Source organism: Miscanthus floridulus, chromosome 11 (genome assembly GCF_019320115.1).
Source record: "Miscanthus floridulus cultivar M001 chromosome 11, ASM1932011v1, whole genome shotgun sequence".
Taxonomy (NCBI): Eukaryota; Viridiplantae; Streptophyta; class Magnoliopsida; order Poales; family Poaceae; genus Miscanthus; species Miscanthus floridulus.
In genome coordinates this window covers 1,348,261-1,361,274 of record NC_089590.1, presented here as the reverse complement: position 1 = coordinate 1,361,274, position 13,014 = coordinate 1,348,261, and the positions used below count along the sequence as shown (strand labels likewise).

The 13,014-nt window shown below is 45.2% G+C and overlaps 1 long non-coding RNA gene across 1 annotated transcript; it reads right to left on the bottom strand.

Moving 5' to 3' along the window:
- Positions 1–905: 905 nt before the first annotated feature.
- Positions 906–1,753, bottom strand: LOC136490770 (uncharacterized). The gene is made up of 2 exons (XR_010767851.1): positions 1,403–1,753; positions 906–1,293 (listed from the first exon to the last, which is right to left on the bottom strand). It is a non-coding gene; the product is annotated as an uncharacterized lncRNA (long non-coding RNA).
- Positions 1,754–13,014: the final 11,261 nt, after the last annotated feature.

Below are 13,014 nucleotides of genomic sequence, written 5' to 3'. Positions count from 1 at the left end.
ACGTGCATGTGTAGTTATATAATAGTATACTCAGAGGACAAACATCACATTTATGGGTTGGTAGGTATACTCCGTCGTCCAGCATTTGCAATACTGTTTTTTTTGTCTTTTAATTTGTACTTTTTAGCTTGATTTTTTTTAGCCAGAACAGGATCTTTCTCTCGCAGCGATCAGCCGAAACTGTGTTTTGGTCCGTTATTTCAGCGAAGCAAACGATGGGTACTGTTGCAAGGTGCGTGTGACTGGTGCTGTGCTGCTGTCCTCGCTTTGCACAGATCTTTCTGTGTCGGTCGATGGAAGTCTGGCAGGGCAGGCAGAGGCAGCCGCGACACTTCCGGGCGGTTTCGGCGTGCTCGGATCGGATCATCAGCCAGGCGCGCCGGCATGAGCCGATGAATAAATCCAATTTTACTAATAATTATTATCTTCTCTAGATCAATGGTAGATTAAAATCAGAAATGAAAGTACCTACTGAAGCGTACTACTAGTGGTATTTTTCAACCACCGTAACAAAGCTCCAAAAACTAATATCCTTTCTGTGCAAATAAAGGCTGTGTAAATTATCTGCATGCTTCATAATAGACTGTCGATGAAAATTTCGTCTATGTAGAAAATATGTTACACGGTCTAGAAAACCAATTTCTACTATGCCGCCGATCCTTGTAAACAAATACTGGTAGTAGATTTTTGTTCTTGGAAAATTAAAATACTGTGGATTCTCTCTGTCGGTTGCCCGCCATGCTTGCTGCTATCAGTAGCAGGTAAGGACGGTGGGAGGTCTGTTTGAAACCAATTTGGAAAATCTGAAGGCAAAGAAAGAAAAAGGAGAACTCATTTGTACTTCATGGCAAGCGGGGGGAGGCCATGAAGGTGCAGTCAGGAGACGGAGAAGAAGAACAGGGGAATATAATACTTCCGACTTCCGAGGACAGCTTCATTCAGAATATATAGCAGAATTCAATTACAAATCTGTTCATTTCCCCTCAGCTATGTGATCCAGGATGGGCCGGCGGTCCCTCTTGGGCCGTGTCGCGGGCGCAGGGATCGGCGAGCCTGACGCAGATGCCGCAGCGGCGGTCTCGGCGGAGTCGAGGTTGCTGAGAGAGCAGGACGGCGCGAAGCGGCAAGGACCTTAGGTGGTCCGCCAACTCGTACGGGGCCTGTGCACCCGCGATGCTTGTGGGTGCAGGACACCATCTCGGGGCATGGCATTCGGATGGAGGAGACGGCGTCGGTGCACACCTCGACGTGGCTGGCGCTGCAGTCCTCGCACACGACGTGCCCGGCGTCGCACTGCATGCAGTGCAACCCAAAACCACCAAGGCAAGTGCCAAGAATCAGATGTATATATTTGATATTTCCCTGCCACAAATCGAGCAGAGCAGCAGCAGCAGCAACTGACCTTGAACGTTGGTGGTTTCAGGATTTGGGAGCAGGACGCGCAGTCGAAGAGGGACGCGTCCATCATCACCATCTGCTGCGAGTGCGAGTGCGAGTGCGGCTGCTCCATTTGCAGCGGGCTAAGAAGACGGGGAGTCGTCCCAAGACGATGGCTCTCTCATCTCCGTCTCCCTCGCCGCCGCCTGCGGCTTCCACCTGCTGGGTGGCTTCTTGATGGAGACCTTGGACGACTTCTTGCGGGGAACCTTCCACTTGTTGGTGGAAAGCTTCCACAGTTACTTGCTGAGCGGCAGCGGCGGGAAAAACATGTCTCTCTCTCAGCTGCTGCGGCTGCGTTTTGGTCTATGGCAGGGAAAGGGATATCGAGTGAAGCTGTGAAGGAACGGTGAACACCTTCCCCCCTCTCTCTATCTCTTACAGGCTATCAATCAATGCAGCTTTCGACTTGCACAAGAAGCCTCACAGGCCCACCTGCCCGCCCGCTGTGAACTTGCTGCACACGAAAACCTGCCTGCCTGATCGAGTGCTGCCAGGATAGTTGGCCTAACGGTCCGGTCCGGCCCGGCCCGGGCCAAGCATGGACCGTAGGGGGTCGGGCTGGGGCCATGCTCCTCCGGGTCTCGTGCCTGGTCTTCGGCCCAAGCATAATCCTATGGGCCAAAATCTGTGCCGTGCGGTCTGCTAAGCACGGCCAAATCCGCGGGCCGTGCCAGCCCATAGCCCGGTGCCCTTAAAACACCTCAAACTGCTTCCCTCATCTCGCATTTCTCCATTTTCACAATCACATTTCATAATTCATTTATATTTCAGTATTTCACATTCATAAGTAATAAACTGATCACATATTCTCAATTCTAACAAAAGCCACCAAAGTAGACAAGGGAATTAAGATAACTGAGATGTTTGTGCAATGTTGCCTCATTAAAAACCTTTCTAGGTAAAACTCACCTTTGTGAGAAACCCTAGAAAAGGAAAAAAAGTGTAGTACAACTCTTAATTAAGTCTTAAACCATTGTTCACCAGTATCAGTCACACATCACAGATATAAAGATAATAGATCATTGGTAGGATATCTGGTTAGCCTAAAGGGGGTGAATAGGCCTATCAAAACAAACACTCAAACTTTTATCAAATTCATCCTGCGGCACTGTCGCTTTTTAGGGCAGCACTGCCGGACCAGAACAGCGGCACTGCCGCACCTGCAGATAACTTCGAGTCACAGTTCAAAATCAGTGAACGAAAACTTAGATCGGAGAAATTTCCCAGCCTACTGCAGGTATGATAGTCACAGATCAAGCGCTAGAAGTTAAAGAAACACCACACACAAGTAGATCGACTAGAAACACTAAAAATCACCTCAACCAACAATACAAAATGCAAGTAATGTAAATCAAGCACAAGTGACACAATAATTTATCCCGTGGTTCAGCTCACCACCAAGGTTTGCCTACCTCCACGTTGTTGAGGTTGGCCACTAATGCTTAGGGCTTTCTAACCCTTCCTCGTTCTCAAGTCAAGAGGCTTAACTCTTGAGATGAGGGGTGAGTTTACGAGCTTTGAGAGATGGTTATAAATCTTTCGGGGCTACCAGACAAGTTGGCAAGCTCCACGGGCAACGCTCTAGCCGGCTAGGAGCCAAGCTCCAAGAGTAACAAACACAACCACCGGCCAAAACGTGAACCAAGTGCTCTTTTGTGTTGACGAATCAATGGAGCTGCACTCTAATCGAGTTTTAGACTATTTTCTCTCAAGAATTGATGAGGAAATCAATGGAATTGCTTGAGGACTCAAGGTCACTAATGGAGGGAGAGAGGCTCCTTTCTGTTTTGAACGAGCTGGAGTGAGGAAGAAGAGGCAGAGCGCCGTTGGGGAGGAAGGTGAAGGATATAAATACCGCCAGCCCCCAACGATCACTTAAGTCACGGCAATGACACGGCTCAAGTGCGGCTTACCACACCACGCAAGACAACAAGGGTAAGAGTGAAGTGTAGACTGTCTTGGCTATGAATCTAAGGATGCATGTGTATGTTTGAGCACTTGGTAGCACATATTAGCTTAAGCATTATGTCCTCCTTTATAGTACGGTTTTTTCTATACTCAAATTCAAAATATAAAAGAATTTAAATATTCTTTGAGTTTGAAGCCATCTACGGCCCCGTTCGCTTCGATAAAAAAACAAGCGAAACACTGTTTCGGCTGATTTGTTATGAGAGAAAAACATTGTTCCGGCTGAAAAAATAAGATGAAAAGTACGGATTATAAGAGAAGCGAACAGGGCCTACATTTGTAATTGGGGGCTCCTCTATTTCATGTAGCATCCTCGAACATGAATTCCCTGCTTGTCATCTCGATAAATCTCATTAATTCTTTAATTGCGTGGTCATTATCACCAAAACCCATAATTAGGGTTTGATTGCACTTTCATCACTGTCAAGTCTCACAACTCTTAAGACTCACACACTAAGTACCAGCAGAAGCCATAGATGCAGATCCAGATATGCCAACCCCAGATGTGCTAGCAGCAGCAGCAGCCCCAGATGCATCTTCATCGAGATAAAGATTCTTGAAGGAGTCTTCCAACTCTTGGTTGTCAATAGCATGATGTAACATTTTTTCTCCTAACTCCCAATCATTTATGCAAGCCAGCATCTCCACAGTTTCAGACAACAAGCGTCGTCGTCGCTCTTCAATTATCCTTCCTATCAAGGTGAAACATGATTCCGAAGAGACAGTAAAAACAGGAATAGACATAATATCTCTAGTCATTATAGATAGGATAGGATATGTTAGTTTATGGTTATGCCACCAGAGAAGTAAGTCAAAGTCATCCTCATATACAGTGACATTGTCACTGTCCAGATAAGCTCTGAGCTCACAACCAGCAGCAGAAGCAGATTGAGATGAAGTACGGACTGAGGTAGGGGAAGGACCAACAACACTAGGTGATCCAGGGCCTCCAAAGATTCTTCCGCATGCCTATTTTTTCTTACCTGTATGGCTTGCAGGCTGTGCAGGCCTCTGAGACCTAGCTGCACTAAACTTTCTCTCATATTTATTAAATAACTTGTAAATTTCAATTTTCACATCAGCATAATATGAACTGTAATCAACACCAGTGTTCTCTTTAAGTATTTGCAGAACATTAAATAAACCTCTCAACTTAGCTCTAGGATTAAGAATAAAAGCAAATGAATATAATAGAGGTATATCCTGCCAGTATTTAAGGAATTTAAGCTTCATAGGATCGACAACAACTATTAGATTTTGATCTTTTTCACTTGCATGCAAATGAGAAGCAATGTCTAGAAGATGGTGCAGAATAAGTGGACTAGTTAGATAGTAAACACCAGAAAGAACAACTATGGATTCATAAAATATTTACAGGAACTTCAATATCTTTTCAGTTATATACCAATGTCTTGCAGTCAACAATGCTGAGCCATAATTTGCATTAATGAACACAGAAAAAACATCCTTATATGGAACCAAGTGTTTAAGCATAAGGTATGTAGCATTCCATCTAACATCCATATCTAAGCCAAACTTTCTAGATCTAACACCCTGAGTAGTACAGTAGTTCTTAAACATAGCAATTCTTTGATTAGAAGAATTTAAGAAATTAATAGCAGTTCTAAAATCTTCTATGTAAGGTTTGAACCTCTTTAAACCAGATTTTACAATCAGATTAATGATATGACAAGCACAATGTTGATGCATAAGACTATACTTACGCTAATTAGGATTTATAGGCTCAGGTGAAGGATCACAACCCAAATAACTAGCAAACATAGGTGTTAAAGTATCCATAGCCTTAGCATTAGAAGAAGCATTGTCTAGAGTTATAGAGAAAACTTGTCAATCAAACCAAATTCCTCAACCACACAAGCAATTTTTTCAGCAATTTTTTCACCAGTATGCTTCACCTCAATCAACCTCAGACCAATAACCTTTTTAACTCCTAATCAACACTCACATAATAAGCAACAACATTAATGTAGTCCTCCTTAGCATTACCAGACCAAATGTCTTATGTCAAAGCAATAGATGAAGCACTAGACAACACAAAATTCTTAAGCATATTATGACGTTCAGTAAATAGCTTACTAAGATCTCTAGTGGTGGTCTATCTAGAAACCTTAGTAAACCTAGGGTTATGAGCACGAACAATGTACTCCTCCCATGCATCTGTCTCACTAATACCCAACGGCAAATCAAGCAACACAATTCTGATCTAGCAACATCAAGTTTATAGTCCCAGTTATGCACAGAACCATCAGGATTGTAAGTAAGCCTAGACTGAACCCTAGCAGCTTGACCAGTTTTCTGCCTACAAGATTTCTGGTGCCTCTTCAAGTGGCCAGTGACAGCATTAGATCTAGCAGACAAAGTATGCTTACATATTTTATAGGTAGCTTTAGTCCAGATTTTCCTACCATTCACAGTCTCATAGATCTCATTAAAAGCAGCCCACATAGTAGATTTATGCTTACCAGTACCAACACCAGAAGAGTTACCAGCAACAGATGGAGTTGAGTCATTAGAGCAGGCTAGGGTCCTAGTCATCGTTGCCCCTTCACCACCATCACCGTCTAGATCGATCGGAGCAGTAGAGCCGCTACTGACATTGACACCGAACAACACAATAGCGTCGTCTCGGGTGTTGTCGTTGTCCTCAAAGGGCAGGCCTGCCGCGATCAAGTCATCGTTGCCGGTGAGCGGCCAAACGATATCGTCATCAGCAGCCGCCATGGCGGATGGCTCTCCAGCACCGTTCCTTAATGGTGTGCGGAGCTGCCTTGGTTGCTCTATGCCACAGCTAGAGGACGACGCATCAGCTACCGACCTGCGCAAAGAGATGGAGGAGGAATGAAAAGATCACATCAGAATACATCAATGGAAGAAGATAGAATAGGAGAGTTAGGGTTAGGGTTTTACCTATGCAACCGAAGCCCAGTGCTGAAGAAGACGACGGCCACCCAGAGAACACGACACACCGGTTAGCAAGGACGACGAGCGGTGGAGGAGGGACAGACAGGGACAACAAACTCACATAATCACTGAGATCTAGAGGAGAGATAGAGAGACGGAGAAGGGAGAGGAAGAGAGGGAGGGGATCAGGGGAGGTCGCCGGCAGCAGGCGGTTTGAGGTCACCGAAGTCAGGGTCGGCGAGGTTGGACGCCAGCAAAAGAGACGACGAGGCATCGATCATCGAGCGGTCAAGGCGAGAGCTAGGTGAGAGGCGAGAGCGGCGAGGCGGTGGGGGAGGAAATGATTTAGGGCTAGGGTTGAGGAGGGAGAGCATCGTGACTGTTGCTTATATATGTGGGGGTGAGGCGTTGTGGGGCTGGGCCGCCTGGCCGTTGCACTGGGCTGCTTTGCCGCTGGGGAGGATGTCTTAGGACGCTGCCGGGCCGACCCCTATAAATAGGGCCATGCCGTGCCAGCCCACAGGCCTGAGTAGCAGCCCAGGCATGGCCTGCTGCACCGTGCCAGGCCAACCCAAGCCCGATGACCCTCGAACCATGCTGTGCTTGGACCAGACCAAAAAACTAGCATACTATGGTGACGGTCATCGTTGCAATGATCTGTAGTTGAACGATTAATCAATCATCGGAGCTCACATTTTTACCATGGGGATCGGTTACTGAGCTTTTATTGAAATGAGCAAAAGCTTTCGCCCTGTTCGCTTAGGCTGGTTTGGCTTATAAGTCATGGCTAAAAGTACTATTGGTTGATTTGGTGTAAGAAAAAAATAATGTTCGTTGGCTAATAAGCCATGGCTTATAAGCCAAATACGATCAAGCGAATAGGCTGAAACAGAGATACCATCGGGACTGGTTTAACCAGGGATACCATAGCTATCAATGTGACGGATTTGAGTCCAAGAAATCGGTAGGGAGAATAGACGGCGGCGACGGCAGGAGAAGCGGCGACCATGAGCACCTCCCCTATCTTGTTGTGCTGCGGTGGGCTCCGCCAGAAGCTGGCTCCAAAGAGGCTGGCCCAGACGACCATCTCCGATCTGTCACCTTGGTGAGATCATCGCGCCTGGCCACACCATAGCACTACTATAGATAGGTTTTGTAGGGGCAGCTCACGGGCATTTGTAGGGGCAGGGTGGTCAGCCGCTCCTACTAGGGGCGGTTCCCAGACCTCCTCTACAAATCGATTTATAGAGGCGGCTGGTGTTACTAGCCGCCCCTACACCCCTACAAATTGATTTGTAGGGGCGGCTAGTAACACCAGCCGCCTCTACAAAATTGATTTGTAGGGGGGGCTGTAATACCAGCCGCCCCTATAATACCTGTTTGTAGGGGCGGTTCAATCTATAACCGCCCCTACAGTAAATTTTTTCACCAAAAAAATTTTAAATTTACAATTCAAATTCGACCTGTATATATATATATATATATATATATATATAATTCAAATCTGACCACAAGCACAAGAGTATTATGTAAACTACAATTACAAGTCCAATCCATAAGAATATATACAATCCATCATTAAATAGACATAATTCACAAGTCTAATTCGTTCCACTTCTCCCTCCCCTCTCTCTAGCACACGGTGAACAGGGCGATAGTGGCGCAGTAGCTCTCTCTCCTCTCTGTCTCGTGGTGGCGCTCCTCGTTGACGGCGAGCTCGCGTGTTCTCATGCTAGGGTGGATAGGCAGGGCTGCTAGGAGGCTCTACGGCTTTGTGCACTCACGGCGAGTTCACCGGTGGGCCAAGGGTGGCACCTTTGTGGCTATGGCGCTCGGTGTAGGTGTCACGGCGGACAGCGGCGACGCGGGTCGACGGTAGTGACCTAGAGGCGCAACGGAGTCTGCACCGCGGCGAGGTATGCGGCGGAGCTCTCACAAGGTAAGACCAATGTCAAATTCTATACACATTGTTATCAATGGTTTAGAGCTAGCCTTTCAGTCTCATGAAGGTGTTGGTACTGAGGATTTCTATCTAAGTTAGAATCTCGATCATGGTAGGTGCCTTTGATGTGTACAATCTGGTCCAATATGAAGTTGCAAAGGTCGCCGACAAGCTATAAGAGTTGGTCATCCTTGTATGGGTCTCTTTTCATTTCTTTCTCTTCTTTCTACTACAAGAGAATAAGTTTCGGTTTAGTATTTCATACCATGTGCGAAGTTTTTATACTACGGGTGAAGAGGTTCAAACTTACCCTTAAGAGGTGTCTCCTATGGGCACCGGTGTTACTCATCATAGAACATACATAATATCAACAATGTACACTCCTAGGCTTTTGCTTGGGGCACTGTGTGTTTTGCATATGGAAATGTTAAGTAATGCTTTTAATAGCCATGTAATGGAGTACTAAAGTAAGTTACACTTACCGCACATAGTGTTTTTATAGCCAGCTTTTCCTTCCTTACTGGATCATGCCTTCCGTGATGTTGATTGACATAGAACCTAAATGCCCTGTTCGAATTATTTTAGCAAATGCATCTTGTTAGTATCCAAAAGTGAACGTTACAAGTATGTATACAAACATATAAACTAATGAGGATTGTCGATATGTATACGTCTTGAGAATCGATATGAAATCTTTGTATGTCACCGGGTCCATATCTATTGAATCAAAGACCCATGCCATGCTCCTCCCGACATCAATGCCTATACAAATCCAGTGGTTGCTGCATGGATTTAATCGAATAAAATATATCGAACAAAGCTTTAAGTATAGAGTTGAACTTACTCGAAGTTATATGGTAGCCATATAGTAGAGTGCTGTTGGAGTTTTTTAAAAGCTAGGGCAATGTATGCCGAAACCTTAAGGGACTCTTGCCTTAGTTTCTTCGCACGGATGTCCTCTTTCTCCCGAAGGGTCTTTCTAGTAGCTAGCTCTTTGGCATCCAGTTTTCACTGTCTAGGGTAATTAAAATTTGTTTGTGCTATAGCTTGAGGGTCTATATACCCGGCTTTCACACTTGGCATTTGTTTTACAATGTGCACTTGCATTCTACAAATCACAGCGTGGGTTAGTTACAACAAAATCCAAATATTACATTCATATCATATCGGGAGGGCAAGGACTTACAGACACCACGTGCGAATTAGATTCATTTTCATTGCTCCGAGGTGAAAGCATGTCTGCATGTCATTGAAGTCAAAGATAATTTTCTCGGCTGAGCTTCCAAATGTGCTGGTGGGGAAGCATGCTTGTATGAGGTCTATGCTCGTTAGGAGAACACGCAAGTACCAATCATGGAACCTTCTCATTCCAAGTGGTAGGCACTGGATGTCCCGGTCTGGTAGGCAGGGCTTGCCTCTTTCATATGTTTTCGGGCAATCCTTTGACCATTTGATGGCATCAACATTTGGATACTGCTTTGCTGTTTGGTGGACTTTGCTAGTGACAGCCTCTTCAAAAGCCCGTGTTGGAACTTTTTTAACTTGGTTCTCAGGCTTGAACTGGTTATGGGAATACCACTTATGCACTGACGAGACGTCTTTCATCGAAACATAAATTGGTCTTATGGTGATTGGCTGCTTCTTTCGAAGTTCTCATTCAGGCATGTCCTCATCTTCTCGTGCATCACCTTCTTCAGGAGGCACTCGTTGTTCATGTATCGGTTGCGCTTGTTGAGAAGACTGTGGAATCTTATCATGCACTGTAGGGACGACTCCATCACCAGCGGCCCCTTAAAAAAATTGTCGCGTTGCTACGTACGTTTTTTAAGTAGTGAGGCCAGTAGCAGAAGTCTATGGTGTCCTCGTTCTTGTCTTTGGTCATCGCCGCGGTGATGGTGAGGGCCCTAGAGCCTAGAGGAGAGGAGGCGGCGTCTGAAAAGTCGATCGCACTACGTCAAAAAGGGTTTTTAGGGGCGGTTGTAGACCATTTGTAGGGGCAGTTTGCCTAGCCGCCCCTACGAAAGGGTCTCTACAAATTATGCATTTGTAGGAGCGGTTCCCAGGCTACCCCTACAAATCTATTTATAGGGGCGGCTCGTATTACCAGCCACCCCTACAAATCTATTTGTAGGGGCGGCTAGTGTTTCTAGCCGCCCCTACAAATCAATTTATAGGGGCGGCTGTAGTATCAGCCGCCCCTACAAATAGGTATTTATAGGGGCAGTTCAATCTAAAATAGCCCCTACAGTACTTTTTTCCGCAAAAAAAATTCAAATTTATAATTCAAAATCGCGTTGCCGAACGCCCGACGACCAATGTTCCGAACCGCGTTTGCGTTGCTGAACGCCCCGCGACCAACGTTCCGAACCACGTTCGCGTTGCCGAACGCCCCACGACCGCGACTACAAGCACTAGAGTATTCTGTAAACTACAATTACAAGTCCAATTCACAAGAATATATACAATCCATCATTAAATATACAAATTCCATACACATTGTTATCAACATCCTAGAGCTAGCCTTTCAGTCTTACGAAGGTGTTAGTACTAAGGATTTGTACCTAACTCAGACTCTTGGTCATGGTAGGCACCTCTGATGTGTATAATCTAGTCCAATATGAAGTTGCAAAGGTCGCCGACGAGCTCTAAGAGTTGGTCATCCTTGTATGGGTCTCTTTTCATTCCTTTCTCTTCTCTCCACTACAAGAGAACACGTTTCGGTTTAGTATTTCATACCATTTACGAAGTTTTTATACTACGGGTGAAGAGGTTCAAACTTACCCTTAAGGAGTGTCTCCTATAGGCACTGGTGTTACTCATTATAGAACATATATAGTATCCACAATGTACACTCCTAGGCTTCTGCTTGGGGCACTGTGTGTTTTGCATATGAAAATGTTAAGTAATGCTTTTGACAGCCATATAATGGAGTACTGAAGAAGTAAGTTACACTTACCGCACATAGTGTTTTTATAGCCAGCTTTTCCTTCCTTACTGGATCATGCCTTCCATGATGATTAGTGACATAGAACCTAAATGCCATGTTCGAATTATTTTAGCGAATACAACTTGTTAGTATCCAAAAGTGAACATTACAAGTATGTATACAAACATATAAGCTAATGAGGATTGTCAATATGTATACGTCTTGAGAATCGATATGAAGTCTTTGTATGTCGCCAGGTCCTTATCTAATGAATCAAAGACCCATGCCATGCTCCTCCCGATATCGATGGCTATACAAATCCAGTGGTTGCTGTATGGATTTAATCATAGAACTAGATAAGCTCTTTTGCATCGAATAAAATATATCGAACAAAGCTTTAAGTATAGAGTTGAGCTTACTCGAAGTTGTATGGTAGCCATATAGTAGAGTGTTGTTGGAGATTTTTGAAAGCCAGGGCAATGTATGCCGTAACTTTAAGGGACTCTTCCCTTAGTTTCGTCGTACGGATGTGCTCTTTCTCCCGAAGAGTCTTTGCAGCAGCTAGCTCTTTTGCATCAAGTGTCCATCCATTTAGGGTAATTGAAATTTGTTTGGGCTATAGCTTGAGGGTCCACATACCCGACTTTTATACTTGGCATTTGTTTGACAATGTGCATTTGCATTCTACAAATCACGGCGTGGGTTAGTTACAACAAAATTCAAAGATTACATTCATATCATATCGAGAGGACAAGGACTTATAGGCACCACGTGTGAATTAGATTCATCTCCATTTCTCCCAGGTGAAAGCATGTTTGCATGTCATTGAAGTCAAAGACAATTTTCTCGGCTGGGCTTCTAAATGTCCCGGTGGGAAAGCATGCTTGTATGATATTTATGCTCATTGGGAGAACACGCAAGTACCAATCATGGAACCTTCTCATTCCAAGTGGTAGGCGCTGGATGTCCCAGTTTGGTAGGAAGGGCTTGCCTCTTTCATATGTTTTTGGGCAATCCTTTGACCATTTGATGGCATCAATATTTGGATACTGCTTTGCAATTTGGTGGAGTTTACTAGTGACGGCCTCCTCAGAACCCCATGATGGGACTTTTTTAACTTGGTTCTCAGGCTTGAACTAGTCATGGGAATACCACTTGGACACCGACGAGATGTCTTTGATCAGAACATAAACTGGCCTTATGGTGATTGGATGCTTCTTTCGAAGTTCCCATTCAGGCACGTCCTCATCTTCTTGTGCTGCAGCTTATTCAAGAGGCACTCGTTGTTCATGTATCGGATGTGCTTGTTGAGAAGACTGTGGTATCTTATGATGCACTTGCTCGGTACGAGCTAGAGAAGGTTGTGGCATCTCATCAAACACATGCTTGCTAGGAGGCGGGGAAGAATATGGCATCTCAGGAATGTGGGGGTCACGAGACGGTGAAAATATCTCCTCGACCTCAACAACTCGCTCCAAATTTGGGAGAGGGGGAGGCGGCAAAGAAGTAGTCAATATAATGTCCCATTTGTGCCAGAGGATGAACTGCCCCATAACGTCTCTGAGTAACACCAGCCCCTCGGGAGTTGCGTAGTCTATCCTCCACTGCATGAACTCGGGCTTCACTATATGCACCTCGACCCTAGTGTAGTCTGGAGGTATCTTATTATTCTGGTGTAAGCCACCGGGAGGATGTGCCACACCCGTTGCCACCTCCATCACAGTGTTCTGCCGACCGCTAAGAAACACCAAGATGCAACTAGTTGGTTCCCATATGTGATCGACTGGGGTTGTGGTTGCAGTGGAACCTTGGCTGC